We start from the raw sequence: 23,289 nt of genomic DNA on the forward strand, positions 1-23,289 counted from the left end.
CTTATTTGCTACTTTCACAGGAAAAGTATGCACATGAGATTTTAGAGCGTGCAGGTATGGCCTCTTGTAAGCCTGCAGCTACTCCAGTTGACACTAAGTCCAAACTTAGTGCAGATGCAGGACCACCTTTTCGGGATCCTACTTTGTATCGCAGTTTAGCAGGTGCTCTTCAGTATCTCACTTTCACCAGGCCAGATATTTCTTATGCGGTACAACAGGTGTGTCTATTTATGCATGATCCTCGGGAACCTCATTATGAGGCATTGAAACGCATTCTGCGTTATGTTCAGGGTACCATTGATCACGGCTTACATTTATATCCGACTACTTCTCATCGATTGATTACTTACACTGACGCTGACTGGGGAGGTTGTCCCGATACCCGACGTTCCACATCGGGCTATTGTTGTTTCCTTGGGGATAACCTCGTCTCTTGGTCATCTAAGCGTCAACATACTTTGTCTAAATCGAGTGCAGAAGCAGAATATCGAGGCGTCGCAAATGTTGTCTCTGAGGCGTGTTGGCTCCGTAATCTTTTACTTGAGTTACATTGTCCTCTACGGCAGGCTACTATTGTTTATTGTGATAATGTCAGTGCTATCTACCTTTCTGGCAACCCGGTACAACACCAACGCACCAAACATGTGGAGATGGATATTCATTTTGTTCGAGAAAAGGTTGCTTTGGGGCAAGTTCGGGTTCTCCATGTTCCTACTAGATATCAGTTTGCGGACATTTTCACTAAAGGCCTACCGCGAGAATTATTTCTGGAATTTAGGTCCAGTCTTAGCGTACGTCCTCCTCCCGCTACGACTGCGGGGGTGTGATAGATATTATAGTTTACGATAATATTTGTCGCAGAGCTAGGATATTTTGTATATATTTTTGATATATTTTGTATACTTATCTTACTAGATTCCTAACGAGATTAGGACTAGAATTGTAACTCTATATATTATGATCAATGGTACACACTCCAGTTTGAGGAGTTTTCCCGAAATCCAACAGTTTCTGTAATTAAATTTTATGTTTAGTTGAAAGTGAGGTTAGGTTAAGTATTTTATTCAAAATTAATCAGCTCAGTGGGAATAGAATTGAATTATTGTTTGATTAATCAGAGATGTAAAAGAATTGGAGCGGAGTACCGGATTAGTGATATGCCAGATGAGATCCTCTGTCATATTTTGACATGGTTGACACTCAAGGAAGTAATAGCTACTGTCATCCTTTCTAAGAGATGGAAAAACTTATGGGCTTCCTGCCCTAATCTCAACTTTGGATGTTTTGAACCATTAAAAATGGACCAACGAACATACGTGTGATGCATTGATAATATTTTACTACAATATAATGCTCAAAATTTGCATAAATTTAGGATTGTCCGCCCGTGGGTTAAATCTGGTGAGAAATATCTTGATGAATGGATTTCGTTTGCAATTAATTATGGTGTTTGCGAACTCGAGCTAAACTTAAACGTAGGTTTTACTCCTGGTAATTCCAAAAATTATTTTTTTCCTGCTCATGTTTTTGGTTCATTGCATACTGCCTAAGATCTGTAAACCTCACAGACGATGTTTTGTGAAATTATGATTGCATATAATTTGTGTACTGTATTTGATTTGTTCGTGTCATGATTAAATTCTTTTCTACATTTGTTGTGAGTTTGTGACAAATTGTTGTCCTTGTGTTATGATTTCTAAAATTTTGAAATCTATAATGAATATTAATTCATGATTGCATCTAATTTTGTTATAATCATTTTGCTTACTGTTCCTATTATGTTACATTGATCTATAATTTTTCTTCTTCCGAATTTTGTTAAGAGATCTAACTATCACATTTGAATGCAGCAACTAATAAGAATAAGAAGAAGAGAATTAAGAAAGATAAAAGGCCACAAAAGGTAAATGAAGAGGGTGAAAGTGAAGCTACAGAGAAGAGAAGACTTATTGCCTTGCAAGCTTTGGAAAAACATGGTCTTCAAGAATCAGAATTGTGTGCCTTAAAGTGGGCCACTGAACAAGAGGCACATGATGCATTGACGGTTACAAGTCGGCTCAAATTAAGTGACGAATCATCATCTATTGCAAGGTCTCATCAACTCATTCTTGATGAGCCAGGTCATAAGCAGCTGATCAAGGAAATCCCTTTGACAACCATGAGTGTAGAATTCAAAAAGTTCAGGAATGAAGTTGTGAAATACATTGCTGAGCCTAAAGTATTTCTACAAGAAAGTGACCCATACATAGCATATCATGCAGATTTAGTGGAGGGACTTACAAAAAATGCATCTGAACTTTTAGCTAAAGCAAAGCAAGATTATGAGAAGCTGGCAATGGTGAGAGATATAGAAGAGTACCAAAGGATTATTGAAGAAGGAAGGAGAATGAGAATGGCTCATCAAGTCTTTGCACCATCACCAAAATACTTGGTGATCCTGCTATTTCAAATAGCCAGGAGGTACTAAAACAAGCTTTGAAGGATGGTTATGATGTTTTGCTTTATTTGAAGCAATGAAGCAATGAGAGAACTCAAGAACATTGGAAGAGAGAGTCCCATATTCATTACTGAGCTGCTGTACTTGGCTATTAGAGTTTTGACTTAGCTTGGATTATGTAATTAGTAGATAGAGTTTTGATGTCTAATTAGTAGAGTTTACTTCCTAGCCATACTATATTCTAGAAATATGTAATTAGTTGATGTCTAATTAGTAGAGTTTACTTAGCTTGGATTATGTAATTAGTTGATGTTAGTAACATGCTAGTTTTCCTTATTGAAAAAGTATTCTTGCAAAAATAATTGTGCACTATGATAAGGAAATTTGAGACATGTAACAATTCTTGATAACTTGTGGAAATGTCGAGGGGGAAAGGCCTTTAGTTCATGTGGAAAGATTAAAGCATTACTTTCCTATCTCTATGGCACGTGTTGTAATACTTGGTTGAGGTAGACTCTCTTTGAGCTCTTAATGGATCAATAAATCATTTAGGTTGGTGCTATTGGAGATGCACTTGATTGATCCACCGTTTGAGGTTGAGTCTTTAGACTCTTATTAATCCAAAAGTTTCAGTGCACTCAAACTTTGGAATCACCATTGTTTATGATTGTTGTGAGGATGAGCATTAAACTCTTAATGAATCCATGGTCTTGTGGGGATTAATAGGTACAATGTAACATTTGTTTAGTTCTTATGAACATGTTTTAACCCCATTGACTAAGTACTATCGAGTTGTGCTTGTGATTCACTTATGTGGTTGTGAATACTAGCCATCTTCTATGGAAAACTTGGGCGGATTTCCTAAAGCCTCCACTAAACCTAAGGTGAATATGTTTGGCTATAAAAGAGTATATCTCTTCACGGAGTTCATATAAATTTTGGAGTGATGTATGTGTTGTGGGGGTCATGCACTAAATCTTGGAGTTTCAAACTTCGTCCACTCCATGATCAAGAGTCTTAAGGATTTCAAGGTTTGTCCACCCTTAGACATGTAGTTCATTGTCTCATACCACTAAGCACTAGATTTCAAATTGCTTTTGTAATATCTAAGTGTTATGCACTACATCTCCTCTGATGCCCATATGTTACTTCTTATTCATTTGACTTTGTTTTTCTTCCCTTTAGTGGGGGATTGTTGGATTAAAGAAAGTAAAAAACATTCTTTTTTGTAGTTGATTAGTTTACTCCACAAGGAGGTTGTGGCCTACAATATTTGTCCACAAGTGGGTTGTGGAGTAGACTTTTTATGTCTATTTTATAAGAAAAATTAGCCTACTCCACAAGTACATTGTGGCCAACAACGATTGCCCACAAGTGGGTTATGGGGTGGACTTTTTCATATCTACATACATTCACCTTTTGGCATTTTTCCTTCATCTCTTGAATTCTCTTGTAACCTCCCATTGAAGTGGATGTTTATGGTGATTTAATCACCTTATGATGTCTAGATTCATCCTCTAGCTTGAAACTCCATCCTTATAAATTTGGCTTGGTTATCTTCTTCTTGGATATACAATATACACAAGAAACTAGCTAAACACATTTATTCTTTGGGTATAAGTTTATATGACTCCACCTCTCTATGCTTTGAAATATATACACAGTACAAGGAGTAACGTAAGGCTACGAATGAACTAGGCAATTACTTAGCTACAAAATAGGAAGAGGTATATACACTTAACAAACTAAATATATGCGATAAACTAGAATATATTCAAAAAATATTCTACGTTTGTAACAGTGCAACTACATACTACCAGCTATCCTTTTGCTTTACTTGATAGTTTGGTTCTGTTTTTAATGCTTTATTTCCTTTTGTTGGTTTATTTGTAAGCTATCTTTTGGTTCACATATAGAAGCCTAGTGCTTTTCTATGTTAAGTTCTCAGACTATGTTCTGATTATTTTGGAGACTAGTCTCTCCCTAATGTAATACGAAGTATATAGTATTTCCCTTTTGTGGTAAAAAAATAAAAAAATAAAAAAAAAAGTTACAATTGCGGTTTGGGTGGCTCAAACTCAAGTACATTTTGAAACATTCTATATATTATATATGTAACCAAAAAATTTCTTTTGATTTTTCATAGTAGTGACCTTCTTAAACTATGTACGAATTTTTTCTAAAAAAAAAAGAAAGAAAAAAAAATTTTATTGTACGACTTTTATAAACCATTTCATAGATACGGGTAATAACTTATTTGTAAAATTAAATATCCACTCTATATGAATCAAATGGTATCAAATGCAAGAAGTCGATATCAGTAAAGATTATTGAGTAATTTAGCTTAATAAGATCGTGTAGAGATAAGAGTGGTGACTAGAGACATGAATTTTGTTTGTCTTTGATTTTAATAAAACGTGAAGAGAAACAATTTAGCCGATTCTAGCTACTTAATTAGTGGGAAACAAATTAAAGTCAACTTAAAATTTTATAAATGAAGACATGTATCAATGTATGACATTTTTAGCAAGTTATTAATTTTAGACATGCTGAGCTCAATTTATTAGTTGATCATGATTAAGTTGAATTGTACTTTCTTATATATATATATATATATATATATATATATATATATATATATATATATATATATATATATATAAAATTTTAATGTGGAATAAATAAGAACAAATTCGATTCTTGACAAAACCTTTTTTCAAATGACACTTAGCGTTTATATTTTTAATTGAGTGATGTGGCATTCTCTTGGTGGAAGAGAGGAAAGACACGTGGCGTGTATCCTTGATTAGGAACGCTTTTTAATACGAAGTATATACACTACAAGAATCAAGTCAAATATCGACGGACTGGTTCCGACGGACACGAAAATCCGTCGGAAAAAATGAAAATTTCCGATGGATTTATTTTCCGTCGGATATTTCCGACGAATTCAAAAAATCCATCGGAAATTTTCGACGAAAAATAAATCCGTATGAAAATATGTAGTTTCTGACGGAATTTCCGTTGGAATCTATTTTTTTAAAAAAACTACAAACCCTAAACAACCAAACCTCTCCTTCATTTCCGCCACTTCTTTCCCCTTTCTCCTTCACTTTCACTCTCCTCTCTTCTCCTCTTCTCTTTCCTCTTCTTCTGGATCTCTCTTTCACTCCTCTTCCCTCCTCTTTCTTGGTCTTCTTCTCCTTCTACCTTCTATTTCTTTCGTTTTCTTTCTCTTCTCTCTCTCTGTCCTCATCTTCTTTCTCCATCCACCACCAACATCAAACACCATCAACAACAACAACGTAACATAATCACCACCGATGTCAACCACCACCAACATAACATCAATCACCACCAACAATCGGCGCAACAATAACAAAGCCGACGACTACTCTTATTGATTTTGTATGGTATTTTTGATTTTGTTGTTAATTTTCGTATTTTTGGGCTAATTTTCGTTTTTTGGTGTTAATTTTTGATTTCTTTGGAAGATTTTCGTTTTGTTGGGGTTGAAATTTGTGTTTTGGGGTTTAATTTTCTATTTTTTTAGGCGATTTTCGTGTTTCCCCAAATGGGTTGATTTTCTTTTTTGGGCTAAGTTATGTTTTTTTTGGGTTAATTTTTGGTGTGGTAGTGTCGGTGGTGGTGGGATAAGGGTGGGTTTGTGGCGGAGGGTGAGTTTGTGAATGGGGTCGGTGTGCAGTGGTTCTGGAGTTGGGGCTGGTGGTTCCCAGCCAAGCACGCTTAACTGTGGAGTATATTAGCATATGAGTTTCGTAAAAAGATGCATCTTGTTAATATAAGTAGTATATTAATCCATTTAAAGCAATCACGAGGGGTATTACATACACTCCTACTTGAGAACGACAATGCTCTCGTTGCGCCTGGAAAGCTAAGGACTCCAATATTACGCCTAATGGCAACTGGGTAGCCAAAGTGTTACATCCAGTCTGAATATGGTCAAATAGCCCCAGAATTCTCCCCTGCTAGGCGAATGATATAGGATTAATTATCCATGTTCAGCACGCGGTCGCAGGGTTTCTCTGGCATAATTTGTAACACCCTGACCCCAAACAAATTAGGGAGGGGCCTATTGTCACGAAATGCACATTAAAAGCCAACAATTGTCCTCACAGACCAACACAAGTTGTTCCACGCATTTTATCCTCACTTATGTGCACCCCTAGAAAACTTCCTAGGAGGTCACTCATCTCAAGACTACTCCCACCTAAGCACGCTTAACTGTGGAGTCTTTTTTCCTTTTAAACTTTTTTATTCTCTTCTAATTTTTTTTGGAAAAGCTAAATATTGACTGCAAAGTTATTTTATACAATATCATCTTTAGATACAAATAGCTAATCTTTAGGAAGGCAAATATTAACCCTACATATATGTGATTACTCCCTTTAATCACAAAGTCCAACAAATTTTGTTGTAAACCTAAATTTTCTTTTATTTTTATTATTTTATTTTTTATAATTTGGTTTATTAATACAACTCTTTTTTTACATATTCTAAGTGATAATATAACTTGAAAATGTACATAATTATAAATTCTTTATATTCTATCCGGGAGATAATCTATTAACAAATATAGCTACACCCTAAACATTGACCATACACTTCATAATGCATGTGACATTGACACATTGTGGCTTACGTTTGAATAACACCATGTTAACATAAGCTTTCCGGCTTTCCCTCCCTAGCCTTTATTCCCCTTACCTTTCAATCTAACTTTTGTGAAAGAATAGCTGTAGAAGGTTCTCAAAAGTTAAAATCTTCTAATTAAACTATGACCATGACTAATAATGATATTATATTTTTATTAATTTTTTTCCCTTCTAATAAAAGTCAACTATATATATACATCAATAGTCCAATCCTTTGCATAAAGTTCTCCTTCTCCTTTAATTTCATCCTTTATATCAAACTAAATCCGCGTATTTATACCTGGATTAATTATTTTTAAGTGAGAGCAGCGAGCTAATATCAAATTAGAGAAAGATGACAATCAATTTTTTCACATTTGTAGTATTCACATCTTGTATGGTAAATTTGAGTTATGCTACAACGACTCAAAATCCGACAACATCAACATGGGCAGAAACAAAGTCATACGGCCGTGGGTACGAGCGCAAAACGGTCCTACAATTCTACTTCCACGACATCAGAACCGCGGTTAGCGATGAGCCCACAACCGCCTCCTTGATTGCGCAACCCATACAAGGAAGCAACAACTTCACCTCCGGCTTCGGCAACCTATACATGGTCGATGATCCGCTCACTCTAACCCCAGACCGTAACTCCAAGTTGGTAGGACGTGCACAAGGTTTCTATGGTTCGGCATCACAACAAGTCGTAAATTTTGTCACGGGGTTGACGTATGGATTTGTTGATGGCATCTATAATGGGAGTTCCCTAGTCATTTTCGGCTCCAACCCGATTACGAATCCGGTGAGGGAGCTCCCTGTCGTTGGTGGGACGGGGGTTTTTAGGATGGCTCGTGGATATGCTATTGCTCGAACTTATTTTCATAATAATACACTTCATAATGCTATTGTTGGGTATAATGTTACAGTCTTTCATGCTTAGAGCATTAATTACAAGGGTTAGGTTACATATTGATGTATGATTTATTTTATGTTTGAATCATGTAATTCATGTGGTAGTTAGTTGACAATGGGGAAGGACAGATAGGTGGTGGGCAATGGGAAGGAAAAGTTGGTCAAAACTCAAGTAAGGCGGCTCTTTAGTAAAGTAAGCAAATGTGACGTTTTAACAATCTTCCTTATAAAAATGAAATAAAAATATGTTGGTGAGTATTGTATAAATTACTTAAAGATCGATGTGTAACTTTAAATCCAGTATAAACCATATTTGTCTTAACAAGGTTGTAGGTAATTAAATTATTTTCTTCATTGGTGAATTAGTGACGACATGTTATACAGACTTTGTTTAAAAGATTATTAATGTTTTTGATAAAATACATGCCATATGTACAAGTTTTTGTGAGATTAGTGACGACATTTTTTTAATGTTCTATCCGTTTCACTCTTTGGACTAATCTAGATTCGGAGATCAGTTATGGGTGGTGAGATTATTACTTATTAGGGTACAATTTTGAGTACTCTTATTTTTTTAAGAATGCCCACCCGATTCACCGGAGCTTAGCTCCGACTACATCCGGATCTGACTCGTATAGCACACCCGACTTATAGTGGGTGAGTCTCCCAACAAGAGTTTCTGTATAAGGTGAGGTTCGAACCCGAGGACCCCCTTAAGAGACATCAAGTTGCTTACCACTTGAGCCAACTCTTGTTGATTTTTTTTGGACAGCTTTCGACAATGATTCTTCCGCAGGTGAGAGTGATGTGGATTAAACCACGGAAAGGGATACTAGCTATTAGGGTCAACCTAATTCAAAATATTTTGATCTTTTCAACTAACACAAGAAGAAAAACAATGTAAATTTTGATCTTTTCAGAGAAAAGCAACGTTTTGAAATCAATTCGATTAACTCGAACTAACTCACAATTTTCATATTTTCATAAACTCAATCAATCTCTCTATTCTCATTAATAAGACAAATATTTATAGGCATACAATCTCATGCCTTATAGGATAAACAAATCTAAAAGATAAAATTAAATCCTAACACTCTAATAATATCTTCTAAAAAGATAAATCCTAAGTAAATCATACGGCTACGAAAAAAGATAAAATAACAAACTACTATCATCTAGACTAGAATTTTGATGCTTGATCCGCATCAGAGAGTACTCTTATAATTTGAAGGTTTGAAGATAGGGAGTATTAACATAGAAATAATCGTTGTTTCAAAAAAAAAAAAACATAGAAATAATCGTGCAATATATAATTTGTGAATTTTGAACACTTGGCTTTAAGAGTGAATGTTGGGCCAGTTCATATCCACGGGCCATCCGGATTCTATATCGAGTCCTGGCCCAATATGAAAAATCCGATAAATCTTAGGCCTGTTTGATGAGCTTAAGTTCTGGGTCTGATCCCATAGTGTATAGCCCATCAAACAAATAAGCTATTGGCCTGGTGTCTACGAGTTGCACTAGACAGTCAATGGTTGAGGTTTGACTTTTGAGGAGATCCCAATCATGGAAGTAGACTTGTAAGACAGTTTTGTGTCCGTTGCCATATGGTTCTGTTTTGGCCCAATTAATTCATACCAGTATTTAAAGAAAAAAAAACTTATATAATCATTAAAAATTATTTTAGATTCATCTCAATATATAAATTGATTTTATCAACATTCTTATACAACAACAACAAAACTTTAGTGCCAAAATGATTTGAGATTGGCTAACATGAATCGTCATAAGAAATTATACAAAACATTCTTATACATGAACTAAAATAAGATTATTAATTCATATAAATTTAAAATGTTGCAACCAAAATATCTAATTAAGGACGTTAAAGATTGTTGCACAAATGAATAGTGTTACAGAAATTAATACAATTTCAACATACACACAAAAAAAAAAAAAAAAAAAAAAAAAAAAAAAAAAAAAAAATGTACGATATTTTAAAAAAACGGAAGACCTAAATCACCTAATATCTGGCAATGTATGAAGAAAATTCACATGAATCAAATAACAGCCCAAACTAGACGGTCGGAAAGGCATATGATATGGCATATCAGTCAAATTTGTTTGGAGAAAATTCACAGCCATTTACAACTCAACATTAACGGTCAGAAAGGGAATGGGAAAGGCTTCACTTTTCAACTAAGGTAACCAAACTAATTAAATTCATCACGTAACAAGTTACTTCTTCTGTAACATCCTAATAGTATGACTCTTAAGTATTACAAAGTATGTGCTCAAATTTTATTAGGCAATTAATTATTAATATCAACCTTTTTACTATTCAATGGAAAACTTTGATGATAATGAAATGGCAAAAGTGTATTAGTCAAATTAAGGAAGTTAGGAAGACTTTTACTATGGTTTTCCACTTTTCCTCATGAAATTCTTTGCCCCCTTTGCTTGGGCAAGAATAACAAAAAATTAAATCATGAATCAATGACTATGTATGTGATTACCATACGTAATAGACCCAATATCACGTTTATTTATTTTATTTTATTTCTGAAATGAATCACGTTTAATTTTAAATCTTATATAACTTGATTTTACATTGATACATACAAATTTGATCAACTTTATCGCTATCAAATATATATTTGATTGATAAGCTCATATGTATGTATATATTTAAAAATAAATAAATAAATTGTTTCAGTTTTAGATCTTAAGAAATTTTACTATAACTATTTAAATTCTTATAAAAAAAATTTACACCTTCATCAATCTCATGAGTTATCAGAGACTCAATTGATCAATTGATAATTCAACTTATACTTAAGCTATTTAGTTACGGATGGAGTACATTTTTTTGAATCTGTAAAAAATAGTGTATATATTAAGTATTTTAAATTTTTATACCTTTGCACGTAACAATATCCATTATAATCATAATTCCTTAATCAAGCTGTACTTCGTATTAGTTTAAAATTTTGAAAATCACTAAGTTTGAAGGAGTAAACAAAATTATCAACAGCAAAAAAAAAATAGCACTATCATAAAAAGAAGTGAAAAACGGAAATTAAACAAGAAAAAAAAAAAAAAAGCAATAAAACGAACAGACAGAAATATATGGTAACCCCACCAGTTCACCAGTTGGCTAAGAACCAATTTTTTTGGATCTCGACCATATCTTTTGGCGCATATTGCGTTCATGGAATAGAAGCTTCTACGTAAATACCCAATTTTTTTCATTTTTTTTTTTTAAAAGTTATAATGTCTATAGATGATCACAAAAGAGTATATAAATTGTAAGGCAATTAGTTCACCTCAAAAATTGAGTATGAATATCATTTTATCAACAAAATTAGTTATTGATTGATTATTTTATCCATTTTTTTTTAGTAATATTTACAATTGAATATTTCGGAGTTTCTTGCTCAATATGATCCTTCACCCTTTATTTACTCAGCTTAATCATGGTCACTCATATAATTATGTTAGCATAAAAAATTATGAGAGCAATACTCCACGTTTAGTATGATAGACAAACTTAAAAGAGGTGACATAATGTGTTCTTATTTTCTAAGAACAGTATGTATTGACTTCAACCCTTTTATAACTTTTTGAAAGGAATGGTCCATATTTGTTTTTACATCTTAGACATTAAATTTTATTACTTCTATTATTCTACATACTAATATAAAGGAAACAAGAAAGGTATTAGTCGTGTTACCAACAAGAAAATCCTTCAATATTTGACAAACATTGCTACTTCAGTTGCTACCTCACCTAATTAGCAAGCAAACAAGTTAGAAAACTAATCACTTAGCCCCCCCACCTCAGTTTACTTTCTAGCCATATTATATTCTAGAGACCTCACAATCTCTTCTTATATAAACGTACGCAAATCTTCCTTCTATTTTCACTTGTGTCTTAACACTTACGTACACATATATTTTCGATTGCGATTAGTCTCGCTGCCTCTTTAGTCACCACAAAGTTTAAAGAAATGGCAAGGCTAATGTTACAAGTGATGAAGTTTGTACTCTTTACAATCTTTGTGGTTAGCCCAAGTACGGCCTGGGCTAGCATGACGTCCCAGGCCGACGAATGGGCTAAAACAATTGAAGAAGGCAAGGAGCGTACAACTACTCTTCAATTTTATTTTCATGACACCCTTAGTGGCAACTCTCCGAGTGCGGTTAAGGTGGCTCAACCCATACAGCAAGAAAATCAGACCCTCACGGGTTTTGGGGTCGTCATGATGGCTGACGACCCACTAACAGTAGGGCCTGACCCAAAGTCGAAGCTTGTGGGCCGGGCCCAAGGTCTTTATGGATCAGCTTGCCAGGATGAATTAGGCCTAGTGATGGCACTGAGTTACACCTTCAATGATGGTAAGTACAATGGGAGTTCCATTAGTATAATGGGCCGGAACTCGGCCATGGAGCCGGTGAGAGAGATGCCGGTTGTCGGAGGAACCGGGTTTTTCCGGATGGCCCGTGGGTATGCCTTGGCTCATACATACTGGATTGATTTTAAAACCGGGGATGCCATTGTTGGGTATAATGTTACACTTGTTCACTAAATCACTAATTGTGTTTTTGTCTAATTTTCTTTGTACCAAAACAAGTACGGTATATTTGAAATAATGTTCTAAACTCATGCTTGATAGTTAGCTTAAATTATTACTCTCCTTAGCTTACTCTTCTTCATCTTTGTAATCTCATTTTTATTTCTCTCGTCTCATTAATGTTGTATTTTAAAACTAGTTTGAAACAAATATTGTAGGGAAATGTATGAATTTATAAAAGTGTTACATAATCCTCCATCAGACATATTCAATCTACAATTCTACATATTCGTAGTTTTCTTAAAGTTGTCATAAGTGACTTTAACGTTTTCAACACATAATTTTTATCATTAATACTTGTACGTTACAGTAGTATTTTAGTAACACCTTTGTAAACTACTTCTATACCATACTTCAATCATTAGTCATATTACTATTCTCTACTTCATTTAAATGCAACAAATGAGGGTGAAAGTTGTGATTCTCGTGATCGAATAAAGCTTAGGATACTTTTTATACAAGTATCTAGAAAGAGAGATTCGCGCGTAAGCAGCCAAATAAATTTGTTTGGTTATCGGATCTTTTAGGAAAAAGGACGGCTACAATAACTTCATTTTTGGCCACAAAAGAAAGTTAAACAAATTACCACGACAATTGACAAGAAAAGGAATGTAATACAGATATCCAATGACCACTATTCCATTTGCGAAAAAGTGAGTGATCCCAAATTATGCTTTGAGGATGAAAAGTTCGAGTAAACTATTCCGTCATTCAAATATTCTTCTCATAGGGGATCCAAATATATGAAAGCAATCATTTATAGCTTCATTGTAATACTTTAGAGCTTAAAAGTAGTATTCTACTATAAGTTTTGTAACCAATTTAATCAAAAAAATATGTACCATACCTTAGTCTCGCATTACATGAATTACTTTGTTAAGTTATAGTATAAGATGGGTACAATCATGGAATCTCGTTGCCGAACAAAATTAACTAGTGTTAGGCTCGTCAAAATCATCAATAAGGTGATGGTTTTGAGTAACAGACACCAATATGGTGTAATATAAACAACCCGTGCTGCCGTGAATGTAATGCATGCATCAACAACACAATGATATGGTAAGTAATAAATGGGTGAGTTTGGGTTTGATAATCCAATTAACGAGATTCTCCACATCTAAATAGGATCTTGTGTTACTATCTTACTAAGTTTGTGATTGGAACTATCTCTTGAAGCTTTTGACATTTTAATATCAATACAACAATTTCGAAATAACCACATAATCAAACCAAATTCATATTCGGTACTTTATAAAAATATTGCTGGGATTGTTATGATTCCAATCAACTCTTATGACCCCAAGGGACACTCCAATGATTAACTCCAATTTCAGGAAAATTTTCGAAAATTTCTCGAATTTGACCTAAAAGCGTAGATATAGCCTTTAGTTATAGACAACTTTCCACTTTTTCGGAATCAAAAAGAAAAGAAGTCGGGGTGCTTCTTATAGATCTCAATAGACTCCAAAAGGCCATTAGGGCGTTTGTATTGTTTATTTTACTTTTTAAAAGTTATTTTATTCGGTTACATACACGACTCCCTTTATCAACAGCAGGTATGATAACTTCACTACTATAACCATTTTTTATACAAGGCATAGGTCTATACTACCTCGCTTTCATATTATTTACAATGATTAGACATTTTTCCTCTCCACTTTATGTCAAATCGTTGCAAATAATATGTGACGGAGGTAGTATTAATATTTGTTCAGTTAACTTACAAATGAGATACTACGTATTATGTAAGCTATTCTATATGTAAATGGAAACAAGAAAGGTACTATTTGCGATCGCTAATAACAAAATCTCTGATAATAGACAATCATACATTCATACCTAACAAGCAAGAAATTAAAATAGCAAATTGACCCATATTCTGATAATTACATTAGCGCCCACATAATAATTTCTAGTAACTTTACACTCTCTTCTTATACGTACATCTTTTCATGTCTCTCAAGTCACAACACAATTACACACATCTTGTTAGTGTCACTACCTCTAAAAAAATAGCAATGCTACTTCAGGTGGTTAAGTTTGTAATTTGTGCAGCCTTCATGGCTAACCATAGTGTGGTCTGGGGTCGTAGGACGTCGCACACCCAAGCCCAAGAATGGGCAAAAACGGTTGTATCAGGCAAAGAGCGCAAAACCACTCTTCAATTTTACTTCCATGACGTCGAAAGTGGGAGGTCTCCAACTGCGATCCAGATAGCTCAACCGCTCAAGCCCAAATATAAGACACCCACGGGGTTTGGAACCGTCTATATGGCCGATGACCCACTAACGGTTGGGCCTGACCCAAAGTCAAAGCTTGTGGGCAGTGCCCAAGGTCTTTATGGATCAGGTGGCCGGGATAAATTGAGCCTATTTATGGCCCTGAACTACTGCTTCAATGATCGAAAGTACAATGGGAGCACCTAAGTATATTGGGCAGGAACCCGGCTAACAGTCCAGTGAAAGAGATGCCAGTTGTGGGAGGAACTGGGTTTTTTCGGATGGCTCGTGGGTAAGCCCAGGCTCATATATACTGGCTTGATACCAAAGGGAATGCCATTGTTGGGTATAATGTTACAGTTTTCCACTAAATCACTAACTAATTGCATTAGTTACTGTGGGTTTTGCTTTGTACCAAAACAATACAATGGTACAGCAATAGCTGAAATAATGTTCTAAGCATATGCTCCAAGGGTGAGGATTAGTTTGTTTCCTTTTGCTGTGTGCGTGCTTTTATTTCCCTTATTCACAGCTCTCTTTGTACTGAAAACTTTATAGGTCTGAGGCCAACTTCAATTAAGGAAAAACCTTATTTTAGTTGTGGCTCCATTGTCTTATCATAGAGGCGAGTCCCTAGATCGAATCTCATCAAAACGCAAATAAAATCATAAGAGTACGAAGTAATAATCTAAAAATGCAAAGCTTCACAAGAAACTAAGGCAAACGGAACCAGTCAGAACTTGTTTTGGAGTAAAATACTAGTATACTACTCATAATTTAAAAGTTATTAATAGAGGGTGCAATGTATAAGTGTATAGCCAATAAATTTTTCATAAATCAAACAGTAGACTAGAACTGCAAAGCTTCAGATCAGGTCAATATGCACATATGTTTGAAGTGTATCGCATGACTCATCTACACATTGTCAAAAATGACTAAAGGCTATTAGCATTTGGCAATAATTTTTGAGATTGAATCTAGTAGGCAATACCATTTAGCCAAAATATCATACAAGCAACAGGTTCTTAGTATAGTAGTATGCTATCGCACCAGCACTCTCCCTACTGTATGTACATCAAATTCGATTGGACGAGTAAGAGATTATATCACCACTTCAACGGATTGAAATACAGGCATCACTAGGACTTTTCATTGCAGCTCAAGTTTTTTACTGGATGGGTATGGATACTTAGACTCTTCAATTTAGACCAAAAATAGGGAAATTCTAATAAAAATAGCAACAGTTAAACTTTCGAACACCTATACATGAGTCTTGACTCTCTTGAGTAAAATAGAGAATATGGAAATACACGCCTTACGCCTATATATCCAAAATTACATGCCACTACATATCCAAACTTTCAAATTTTCTATACACCAAAAACCACATGCATTGTAATTGATGGGTTTCAACCAGCATCTTAGATAAGTTTGAGCGAATTTGTCTGCCTTCTTTTTACAGGGCTAGTGTTTCCACACTGAATTTAAACTAACATACGATTAAGCACCTAGAGCATTGTCTGAAACAGCTAGAAGGTTATGCTCATGCCCTAAATTTGAAATAGACCAGAATAAAAATAGAAGCAAATCACAGGTTGAGGGAAGTGGGAAAGCCCTCGTATTTCACGTGCATGCAAACTGCCCAATGCACATATATTTTGTGCTTGAGGAAAGTAAGTACTACTCGTATTTTCAAACTGAACCAAAATTTAACAAGCAATTCTTGGATCAAGAACTTGAGTTTTTAATGTGGTACGCCAAAAGGTGATGCAAATATCTAACAAGAAAATTACAAAGGCTATGAAAAGCAAAAAGAAAAAGATAGGGAAAGGTTGCTCACTCTGCTAAATTCTGGTGACAAGACTATATAGAACGAACTTCCTAATAAATATCCTGCTGAATGTATCATGTACTTTTTCATCAATATCCAAGGTCTTGACCCTGGCCCATAAGCTTTCTAAGGAGAGGAAGGAAACCAATAAGAGCCAACTGCAGCTGTTCTGCGCTGTTCAAGCGAAAACTAACTTGCCCAGATCCACGGTTGTTCAAATTTGCCCGGGCAATTAAATTAGTAGACCGGCCCAGCGGGATCTGAGTATTTATGTTACAACCAAGAGCGAGTTCCCCATGCCAATCCATCACCGACAGCCCAAGAGTTGAAAGGAAACGGCCCACAGGATAGTCTTTGTCCCTAAAAGTGGCCTCCAAACTTCCTCCATAAGCAACGTCTCCACGACCTGCCATAGCACCACCACTCAATACCATCCTCAGTTGCTTGTTAATGATTAACTTGTCTTCCAGCTTCACTCCAGCTGATACTACATCACCCATCAGAGTAGCAGAGAGACCTGCTGTTGCCTTATTCCGCATATAGTTGCAGAATCTCGTTTCACTGCGTAATGTGTAGACCAAGTCTTTACCAGCACTCTGCATGTCAAAACCCAAAGTTGTGGCTTTTCCTTCCCCGTGCTTTATGGAGCTGGCTACTTCCATCTGAAGATTAGCTTCTTTCTTATCTTTTGAGACCTGACCAGAGAAGGACAAGGGAACCTTGTCTTTGACTACAAACATACGTTCTAGGTTTATACCTTCATAACCTACATCGTGATCCCAACCATGATTATCAAGAACCGGCCTCACAAGCCATTGATTAGAAGTGTCCAGATAACGGTATCTATGAGTTGGATTATCTGAGTCAAAGGAAGCAGGTAATGCCAGATCAGGCATTGGTACAGGTAGTGATGCAGCAGCACCAGATTCTTCTTCAACATTTTCACTGTACTCACTAGGCATGTCCTTGGCTGCGGCTGCCATTTTCTTCATCATCTTCCGTCGCCTTCTATCTTCCTTCAACTGTTTCTTCATAAAAAGCTTCTCTCTATATTCTAGCTCATCATAGTAAGCTTTCTTCTGGGCTTTAGGCAGCTTATCCAGCTGGGCCTTAGTTAAAGGCTTAAATGGAGGCAACTCATCATATTCTGACTCTTCATCAGACTCAGACGATTCACACAAATCATCATCCATAGCATCATCATCACCAAACTGCTCCTCAGGAAGTTTCAACTGAGGCCTTGATTGCAGAAGTGTAGAGAGAAGGTAAGGCAAAGGTGGTGCTCGTGAACGAGTAGTGAATGGTTTCCCTGGTGGGGTATCTTGCAACTTCAAAAGTATGTTTGCTTCCGCCAATATCTTGGAGGCAAATGACAGCAACAACAAATGAGGCTTCCAAACCTGTCCATTTGGCAAAACTCTCTGGCCAGCCCTATTTGTTCTACAAGCAGAATGGTTCTCAACCAATGCAACAGGGTTCATAAGCCGCATATCCCCAGCAGCTTGGCGAATAACTTGTTGTACAGCATGTGAACGTTGAGTGACAAACATATCATATGTTGTTGGAGTGCCATTGGGACCTTCAGGAGGAGCTGATGCTGCATGAGTCAAGACAACTATTGCATTAAACCAGATTGAGGGTCCAAATATGTCAGTAATTGTCCTCAACAGTGGCATGTCACCAAAGTCCCTGCTTGGCATATCCAGTCTATCAAGGTACAAGACAATATCAGGAGGAGATTTTTTAATGAAACGCTTCACAGAGTGAAGGATCTTCTCATTCTTATGTTGATCAGAACAGGATGATAGGAGTCCAGGTGTATCGATGACCCGGACCTTGATCCCTTGCACAGTACCCACAACGTCTTGAACCTTTGTTGTACCCATTTGAAAAGCATCAGTGCCAAACTTCACCTCGTCAAATATGGAATTGATGGTAGCACTTTTGCCAACTCCTGCCTTCCCAAGAACCATAATTGTACAAGTAAAATCAAGGGGCTCTTGCCCAGCAGCCTCCAGTTGCTCCGCCATGGCACTGGCACGATCAAAGCTGAAGGCACCAACACGTCCCCCAGTTCTTGCTCTAAGCTGTTCTGCTAGCCCTAATCTGTATAATACTTGAGCAACAACAACATTATGTGGAGTTTGCCCAAGCCTATGAGCGAGACGCAAGAACTTCACTCTTATCATCTGGAGTTTCTCCCGGATCTCATCGCCTTCCTCAACCTCCCCATTTGTGGTGTCATCAACAATATTGGTCTGTGCCTGAGAAACTTGCCCATTGGCCCGTGGTTGATGGACTGCTCTAGGCGCAGGCTCCAATAGTGGTGCAGCACGTCCAAGTCCAGCAGGATGAGCAGGAGGAACGGAATTTGCTGACTTTCCAGATGCAGCAGCAGATGTTTCTACAGGCTTAACTGTTGTCTCCTTTGCTTGACTGTTTTGTCTCTCCTCAGTCTTTGTTTTTTCAGTAGCAGCCCCCGCAGCCAAGGCCTGACTATCACGAGCAACAGTATCAGGAGACTGCATCTGAATAGTGTCATAAGTCGGTGCTCCCAAATCAGAAGCAACACTCTCAGTTTTGGCATCCTGCAAAGAAGATGCTATCGAACTATCATCTGCGGACCTGCCTTCGGCCTTTGGACCTTCATCATGATGCTCAGGGGGCAAAACCCTAGTTTCAGAATCCTCGTTACGATCATGAGTTTGTGAATCGGTCTCACCCAAAATCTTCTCAGGCACAACTTCAACACTCTCTTTAATGTCAGTGCTATCTCTTGACAAAACAGCTTCGCTGTCTTCATGTATTAAATTCTCACTCAAAGTTTCTTTGATTTCTTCAGGCTTCTCCTTCTGACTCTCGGAAGATTTGTCAGACGAAGCATCCTTAAGTTCCCTCACCATTTCTTCATTCACATGTTGGACATCCCCATTGGTTATTACATCTTTCACATCCTCAGCTAGATTAGCATGAGCACCATCTTGATCAATTGTCCCAACATCTTTGCTCTCTGATATCTCCAAGACAACAGATTTCTCAACAGTGTCCTCATCACCTCCTATAGCTTCAATCTCCTTAACATTCAATGGTGAAGCTTCCGATTCTTCGCTTTGAGACTCTTTCATTACAGCGACATCTTGGCTAAGAACCCTCTCATCAACATTTGATAACTCCTCATTCGTTACACCATCATCATTATTCTCAATAGTCAACGAGCCCTCACCACTATTTCCCACCAATGATTCATCCCTGGTCTCCACACTTTCACCATTGTCATCTCTCCCCTCACTGGACCCCTCCAATGCAATTTCAGTCTTCTCCACACTACTCTCGCCATTGCCATCTCTCCTTTTACTAGACCCCTCTACTGCAACTTCAGTCTTCTCCACACTACTCACGCCATTGTCATCTCTACCTTCACTAGACCCCTCAACTGGAATTTCAGTCTTCGCCACACTCGCGTCATTGTCATCTCTCCCTTCACTGGACCCCTCTACTGCAATTTCAGTCTTCTCCACTTTATCTAACGGTCTCGGACTCCCCTCAGCAGCGGCAAAATCTGCATCACGCTCCCCAATAGCAATACTACGAACATCAACATCATCTGAATCCGGTATCAATCCATCATTCTCATTATCTAAAGCCGACTCAACTGCCTCCTCAAATATCTCTGACCCTCCAGAATCGTTAGGCCCATGAACAGCTCCCACCCCATTTTCCATCCCCAAAGATTACTTTTTGCACGAAATCCTAAAATTTAACAAAAACCCAGGAAAACCCAGACATCAAATCAGCTGTATATCATACAATATCAATCAATTTTTGCCCAAATAAAATATATTTTAAAAAAAAAAAAACTAATACCCACCCACCAAACGGAAATCCCAGAAATTCAACAAACCCTTAAAAACGAAGGGGCATATAAACATACAAGAATTCAACAAAAACCCAGATCATTCAATTACAAAACATAAAAAACAGATCTTAAAACAAATTTATCACATTATAAAGATATGATTTTGAATATAATCAGGGATAATACAAAAAAACGAAACAATAAACAAAAAATAAACAGAAATTAAGGAGATAGGATAAAAGGCTAACCTGGGAATAAACGTAGGATGAAGAAAGAGACGGGTTTAGGGAGAGGAGGAGAGAGAAAAAGGGAGAAAAAAGAGTTGGATGTGGCTCACCACCCCAGTATAAGAAGGAAGGAGCAACAAAGAGGGATAAGCTGAAGCAAACTCGCGTCTTTGTTAATTGTTAGTGAAAAAATAAAAAGGCAAAACACCCAGACCCTGTTGATGAGATTGAAATTCAAGGATAAACAAACCTAATCTACGGTTTGAGATTTGGTAGAAAGATCCAACGGATGTGAAATTGGGGATTGGTAGCACTCGTGAAAAATGCCAATTTTTATGACGTACACTTTCACCTCATTGTCTTATACTTTTGTGATTCACCTTCTTAAATTTTATAACAGTCAAAAAAAAAAAAATTATCACAATGAAAAAGATACAATAAAATAAAGGGTAATGATATATGTAGCTTTTTAGGTTATATAAAGCATCTAATATATTTCCTAAAATGGAATTAAGTTGGAAATTTATGGAAAAATCACGGATAGATCGGTGTAATTAATGTTATTTTATCCTTACTATTCCTTTTTAGCTTCTTATTCATTGCTCTTAGGACTATGTGTATCATTTTCCTAAAATAAAATATCAATATTTTTCCTTGAAGAAAAAAATATATACTTTTGATAGTATTCTTTTTTTTAAAAGAGAAAAAAAAAAATTATTGAGTTCCTTCAAAAAGAAAAAAAAAATTATTGAGTTTAAAAAAAAAAATGTTTTGTAAGTTATTTAAAAATTGATAAAATATGCTATCAAATTCTTTAGAATTTGTTATATATACCCGGGTGTACGGTGCACCCGGGTAATTTGCTCATTAATTTTTAAGTAGATAAAATCCTTATATTCATAAGATAATTCTTATTTTTTATACTTCGTATAATGTATCTTTTGTAGTTTACTTTTTTTTTTTTTTTGACAGCTTGTAGTTTACATTTAATATAAACTAGAATTTGTTATATAAACCTATTAGATCTATTAATTTTGGTGCAAATTTTAAAACTATTGATAAAAAAATATACAGAGTATTAGTCAAAAAAAAAAAAGTTATATAAATAAAAATTTAGGTGAGGATGTAGGTTCTTTGTTTTGTTTTTAATGAACTTTGAAAAAGTGGAATTTAATCAATTTATCACCTACAATCTCTTCACTTTGTATATTAAATATATTACGAGTAGATTTTTTTGAAGTTAAAATTAATTAAAAATGCTACATTTTTCTCTCTATAAGGCCATGTTCACTTCACCTAAAAAAATAATATTAGTAAAAATATTTTTAATTCAGTAAAAATAAGTTCAGTTTAGTAAATTTAATTTCAGTTCAGTAAAAATAATTTCAGTTCGGTGAAAATAAGTTCACTTCAGTAAAATTCAGTTTTCTTAAAGAAAAATTATAATAGAAAATCAGTAAAAATAATTTCAGTTCAGCAAAAATAATTTCAGTTCAGTAAAATTAATTTAAGTTCAGTAAAAATAATTTATGTTCAACAAATATAATTTTGTTTCAGTAAAAATAATTTCAGTTCAGCAAAAATAAGGGGAAGTGAACGGGGCCTAACATACCTACCTACTCATGTTATCCTTCATTTAATTTATAGTGAATGACACATGTTTTTGTCATGCATTCTTTTTTGAAAAGTTGTATCATATGATTAAGGGTAGTAGTTAACTAGTTAACATATGATACACCTATGTAAGCTTACACAAACTTTTAAAAAGTCGGATGTACAATAATTATTGTACATCCATTATAAAGATAGTTTAAAGTGATCAAAAGTTATCCATAAAATGAATAAAATTTATCCCAATATGCATAAAAGTAACCCAATACAAATAAAAATTATCTACGCCTTATTAGTAAAGAATTACATTTTAAATGACTAAAAATCAATTATTAGGAGAGATTGTTATATACACCCAGGTGTATGGTACACCCAAGGGTATATGTTTGTTCATTTGATGATAAAATGAGCAATAATCATCAAAATGAGCAAAAATTACACTTGGGTGCACCGTACACCCGGGTGTATAAAACAATTTCTAAATTATTAGTGATTGAATGTAATTAAATTACATTTATAAAACTTTTCTTGTTGTCTATTTATATAAAAATTGTATTATGTATAAAATTACCCAAAAAAAGGCAAAAAATTATCCTACAATTAGCTAAAAGTTATTCTTATACTGCTCGATGTACACTAATATTAGTGTAAAACGGGTGTAATTAATTTGATCATGAAATTCTTATAAAATTATAGTATATATATACCACAGTTGTAAAAGGATTGAGAAGGAAAAAAACTAGTTTGACCCAATTAAACACTTGTTGATTGTTTGTAAGTGAAAGAATTAGGTGAGATGATTTGATCGATCAGAGGTCACCATTTGTTATTTTGTGATGGATCCATGATTTGCAACACATTGCCCAAAATTTAAAACCCACTATTTGAAATTGATAGCAAAAAAT

The 23,289-nt window shown here is 35.4% G+C and overlaps 4 pseudogenes across 3 annotated transcripts; 3 read left to right on the forward strand and 1 right to left on the reverse strand.

Annotated features, from left to right (window-relative positions):
• Positions 1-5,536: 5,536 nt before the first annotated feature.
• On the forward strand, positions 5,537-8,274 carry LOC145588325 (dirigent protein 22 pseudogene; annotated as a pseudogene). Of its 2 annotated transcripts, XR_014101581.1 has the most exons (2): positions 5,537-5,845; positions 7,476-8,274. The product of XR_014101581.1 is annotated as a dirigent protein 22 pseudogene, transcript variant X2 (transcript). The 2 variants fall into 2 exon arrangements; XR_014101580.1 differs by lacking the exon at positions 5,537-5,845 and having other exon boundaries at positions 6,114-8,274.
• Positions 8,275-11,803: 3,529 nt separating this feature from the next.
• Positions 11,804-12,668, forward strand: LOC145588326 (dirigent protein 23 pseudogene; annotated as a pseudogene).
• A 1,990-nt stretch (positions 12,669-14,658) lies between these two features.
• LOC145589215 (dirigent protein 23 pseudogene) lies at positions 14,659-15,375 on the forward strand (annotated as a pseudogene).
• Positions 15,376-16,557: 1,182 nt separating this feature from the next.
• LOC145590035 (translocase of chloroplast 120, chloroplastic pseudogene) lies at positions 16,558-20,953 on the reverse strand (annotated as a pseudogene). The gene is made up of 2 exons (XR_014101856.1): positions 20,795-20,953; positions 16,558-20,440 (listed from the first exon to the last, which is right to left on the reverse strand). The product of XR_014101856.1 is annotated as a translocase of chloroplast 120, chloroplastic pseudogene (transcript).
• Positions 20,954-23,289: the final 2,336 nt, after the last annotated feature.

The sequence above is a fragment of the Chenopodium album genome, chromosome 17 (genome assembly GCF_948465745.1).
Source record: "Chenopodium album chromosome 17, dcCheAlbu1.1, whole genome shotgun sequence".
Lineage (NCBI taxonomy): Eukaryota > Viridiplantae > Streptophyta > Magnoliopsida > Caryophyllales > Amaranthaceae > Chenopodium > Chenopodium album.